At 40.7% G+C, this 5000-nt stretch overlaps 1 pseudogene; it reads right to left on the reverse strand.

Annotated features, from left to right (window-relative positions):
* LOC142918132 (28S ribosomal RNA) overlaps nucleotides 1–5000 on the reverse strand; it is a 10424-nt pseudogene that overhangs the window by 2014 nt on the left and 3410 nt on the right.

Here is a 5000-nt window from a genome sequence, read left to right on the forward strand (position 1 = left end):
GGATGCTGTGAGTTTCCTTCGCCCTGTTACCATGCATCTTTGATAACACGGGGTGGAGTCAATAACCGTATTGTACTCCCATGCTGGTGTATCCAACGCAGATCCAGCATCATCAAGCTGGTCCCTGACTGGGATGCCGTGTATTATCGAATCCCTGCTGCCGTGCATCAATGGCAACAAGGAGTAGAGTCGGTAAGTTACCGGATTCTCGAATTGATGTACTCCAAAAAATAAAGAATTAAAATAACAAAGTCTAATCTATATAAGTAATGTTGAATAAAGCTTATTTTTAATCTTCTTTGAAGGCAGAAAATAGTAAGGTAAAAATAAAGTCCTCTCTATGCTCTGAAGTAACATATAAAAAAAACTAGCAATAAAAAAAATACCAAGTCTTCGTCTTGGAAAATAACAAAATCTAAAAGAAAAATCTTCTTTGTGGAAAATAGTAAAATAAAAAAACCAAGTCTTCACCTTGGAAAATAACAAAATCTAATCTAAAACATCTTAAATAAAGCTTGTCTGTAGTCTTCTTTGTAGGCAGAAAATAGTACGTTACAGGACTCTCAAACTGATGTATTCCAAAAATAAAGAATTAAAATAACAAAGTCTAATCTATATAAGCGCTCTTGAATAAAGCAGTGTAAAAAAAAATAGCAATATAAAAAAAAACAAGTCTTCGTCTTGGAAAATAACAAAATCTAAAAGAAAAGAAAAGTCTTCTTTGTGGAAAATAGTAAAATAAAAAAAACCAAGACTTCACCTTGGAAAATAACAAAATCTAATCTAAAACATCTTAAATAAAGCTTATTTGTAATCTTCTTTGTAGGCAGAAAATAGTAAGTTACAGGACTCTCGAACTGATGTAGTCCAAAAATAAAGAATTAAAATAACAAAGTCTAATCTATATAAGTGCTCTTGAAAAGGCTTCGTGTAAAAAAATAGCAATAAAAAAATACCAAGTCTTCGTCTTGGAAAATAACAAAATCTAAAAGAAAAGTCTTCTTTGTGGAAAATATTAAAATAAAAAAACAAGACTTCACCTTGGAAAATAACAAAATCTAATCTAAAACATCTTAAATAAAGCTGGTTTGTAGTCTTCTCTCGAACTGATGTAGTGCAAAAATAAAGAATTAAAATAACAAAGTCTAATCTATATAAGTGCTCTTGAATAAAGCTTCCTGTTAAAAATAGCAAAAAAAAAAAAATACCAAGTCTTCGTCTTGGAAAATAACAAAATCTAAAAGAAAAGAAAAGTCTTCTTTGTGGAAAATAGTAAAATAAAAAAAACCAAGACTTCACCTTGGAAAATAACAAAATCTAATCTAAAACATCTTAAATAAAGCTTATTTCTAATCTTCTTTGTAGGCAGAAAATAGTAAGTTACAGGACTCTCGAACTGATGTAGTCCAAAAATAAAGAATTAAAATAACAAAGTCTAATCTATATAAGTGCTCTTGAATAAGCTTCGTGTAAAAAATAGCAATATAATAAAAATACCAAGTCTTCGTCTTGGAAAATAACAAAATCTAAAAGAAAGGTCTTCTTTATGGAAAATAGTAAAATAAGAATACCAAGACTTCACCTTGGAAAATAACAAAACCATCTTGAAAAAAGCTTATTTTTAATCTTCTTTGTAGGCAGAAAATAGTAAGGCGAAAATAAAGTCCCCTCTAAGCTCTAAAGTAACAAATACGACGTGTTAAAAAAAAACTAACAATAAAAAAAACCAAGACTTCGTCTTGGAAAATAACAATCTAAATTGTGGAAAATAGTAAAATGAAATAAAAACCGACTTCACCTTCGAAAATAACAAAATCAATCTAAAACAAATGACATCTTAAAACAAAACTATTATTTGTTTCGGAGGTTGTCTATGACTGTTCATAGACCGCATAATTTCCACAGAACATTCTCAGAATATCAAGAGAGAAAAGCAGCGTTCTGCGGGAAATCATCTTGGCCAGTGATGTCGTTCTGGGTTTGGTCAGGCCCAGGGAGGTAAGTACCTCGTTATTCTCAAGGGGCCACTTTCCTCTTGCCCCAACCGGGAATCCAAAGAATGTGACCTTGCTAGCCTTCGTCAGCACTTTGACTTGATCACCAAGAGGGGTATAGTACGAAACTTTGTGCGAGGCAGCATCTGACAAGGTATTCTTTGAAAGCTCAAAACGGACGGTGACATCGATCACAACCGCCTCCTCATCTTTTGCAAACACGAGGTCAGGCTTTCTCATCTCTCCCGTCTCGGATATGAACCGTGGCTCTTTGTATACAGACCAGCCCAATCTAGCCGCTTCGTCTGCCAGAATGTTACTGATCTTGTTATGTCGCGCAATTCTTGCTTTCTGTACTGCAGGACATTGACCGAGAATGTGCGAAAGGGACTCGAGTCTGGCAGAGCATTTCCTGCAGGAACGTAAGGCCCCATCTCTGCCTCTGTTCAAGCTTTCTCTTGTTGGGTAAATATTTGCCCTTAGTTGTAGTGCTGCGATAAAGAAGCATTGTTTAAAGCCGCACCATGGCCTCAACCAAGCATTACTGATTCTATCATGCGCAAAGTTTACAATGCCCCTTCCTTGAACCGGCTTTTCGCACCATCTCTGAAATTCATGCTCCCTCCAATCGCAGGGTCTCGGATATACAGGTTCTTTTGACACCGAGTCCCTGAGAACGAATGTTGGGATTGCATCACTGTCACCCCCTGCTCGTACCCACAAATTACGGTATTCTTCCTCCATACCCTGCGAGGACACAATATTACGGGTGATAGCATCGGACGAGTTTGCTATACGTTGCAGCCTTCTAACTTGAACCGAAGGGATTGTTTTTTCCAGTTTCAAGATGGCAAGGCCTCCGTCTCGGGCTCTGGCATATAACAGTCCATCACAAGTTGAAGCGGGAAGGTGGAGCCATCCTTTTACCGCCTTTCTAATCTCTTGGTCCAACCCACGGAGAGTTGATTGCTTGCAGTCCGAGTGGTCTGCAGGATATAACAATCTGGGTAGGGCATAGGCATTGAGTAGTTCAACCTTCTGAGTTGGCTTCAGAGGCGCCTCATCGATTTTCGAGATCCATGTCTTTAGCTGACAATGTAGATCAGGCTGTATAGTGCCAGTCCAAGGGCCAATTTTCAGACCAAGGTATTTCGTTGATTCATCAGGTTGGATCATATGGACATCTTTATTTTTGATAGTCCATGGGTCGCAGTTGTTCACCGTATATGAATCTTTGGTTGGGCTTATCATGAAGCCCTGGCACTTTCTGGCCTGAACCTCCAATCCCGATAGCCCACAAAATGATTCCAAGATCGCTAGATTGGCGGCCATACCAACCCAAGATTCGCTCACCAACACCAAATCATCAGCAAACGCAAGAGCTGTCACGTGGTCGGTATCAATGGAGTACCCAACTCCGTGTGACTCTAGGGTGCATATCAAAGGGTCCATGGCAAGATTGAAGAGCAGGGGTGACATGGGGTCACCCTGTTTGACACCAACACGTATGCTAATTTCTCGAGTCGACTCGCCATTGCTTTTGAACGAGGTCGTACACCGATCGTAGGCGTTCTGGATGATGCCCACCACGTGTTCATCTACTTTCTTGTGCCTTAACACCCATAAAATATGAGCATGCGAAACCGAGTCAAAAGCTTTCGCTATGTCGATAAACATGACAGCCAACGGCCTGTGCAATTTCTTAGCATGTCTCATAAGGTCCTGTAGCACCTTAAGATTTTCAGAGCAGCCAGATGCCGCTATAAAACCACGCTGCCTTGGGTTTAAGGGACAAGCACGAGCAAGACGTGCAGTCATTATTCTGGAAAATAATCTCAGAATCATTGAACCGATCGTTATTGGTCTCCAGTTCCCCAATTCTTTCAGCTTTTCATCGTCCATAACCTTAGGAATAAGAATCGTCCTATTCTTTTTCAACTCTTTGGGAATAATTCCTGTAATCATCCATGCATTAAATAGGGCTGTCAGTGTCCGACCCTCGGGGTCGGCAGCACAGATTGCAGCCCTTGTTAGGCCATCTGGCCCAGCTGCTGACGTTGGTTTAATGGCCCGTATGGCAGTCTGAACTTCCTCCACCGAAATTAGGGGCTCAAAGTATTCGTTATTTGCAACACCTGATGACTTAAATTGGCCCAGGCCATTGAATGGCAACACCTTCTCCCATTTTTCGCAGTAAAAACGATATACATCTGCGTTCGGGATTCGGCATTCATGACGTTCAGTGCCATCCAGGACTAAGGACGCAAGAAGAGAGCGGTTCTTAAAGAAGAGCTTCTGGTGCTTCATGAAGCTTCCTCGTTTTTCCGCTCTCTTCTTCATCCAAGATCGTGTGGGTAATATCCTGGGTTTAATAATGTCGTTCTCGGGTTTTGAACGTTTGCCTTTGTTTTTCACCAATCTCATCGGACAAAGCATCAATGCTGTGGCAGTTTCTACGAGGGCATCATGTTGGCCCTCGCCGTTAAGCCAAGCCTTTATTGCCTCCATTGCAGGCTTTTCCAGGGTCCCAGAATTCTCATTCGTAAGCCGCTCAGCTGCTTGAGCGAGTATGGATGAAGTCCCCGTTGTTACATTTGGTGGGGGAGACAATGTCTCAAGAGGCCTAGAAGAAAAATGTAAGCTGTCTGACATGGGGGCCCCTGTCTTTTTACTTAGGTCCCGTCTCTTGTCAGAGACTTGCTTGTTGGTCTTAGTCCCAAGCGCTTCAGCAATGATCTTATTGATATTCTTTTTCCCCTGAAACTGCAACTCTAGAAGGGCCAGCTGTTCTACTTCCTTCAAAGACCAGCAGCTACGGTGTACCCCTCTCTGCGAGGTACCCTTTATACCATCTTTAATTCTTTCCTCATTACGGGTGACTGGGTGAGCATGCCTCTTGTGCTGCGAAAGGCCACTTAGAGTTGCAAAGCGTGCCTGGCAACATTCACAGACCATTGGTAAGCTTTCCTCAGTTAACTTTATTCCCCCACATTTGGGGGCATGACA

The sequence above is a fragment of the Petromyzon marinus genome, unplaced genomic scaffold (assembly GCF_048934315.1).
Source record: "Petromyzon marinus isolate PM22_M1 ecotype Great Lakes invasive population unplaced genomic scaffold, UKy_Petmar_22M1.pri1.0 PM_G_Scaffold_55, whole genome shotgun sequence".
Taxonomy (NCBI): Eukaryota; Metazoa; Chordata; class Hyperoartia; order Petromyzontiformes; family Petromyzontidae; genus Petromyzon; species Petromyzon marinus.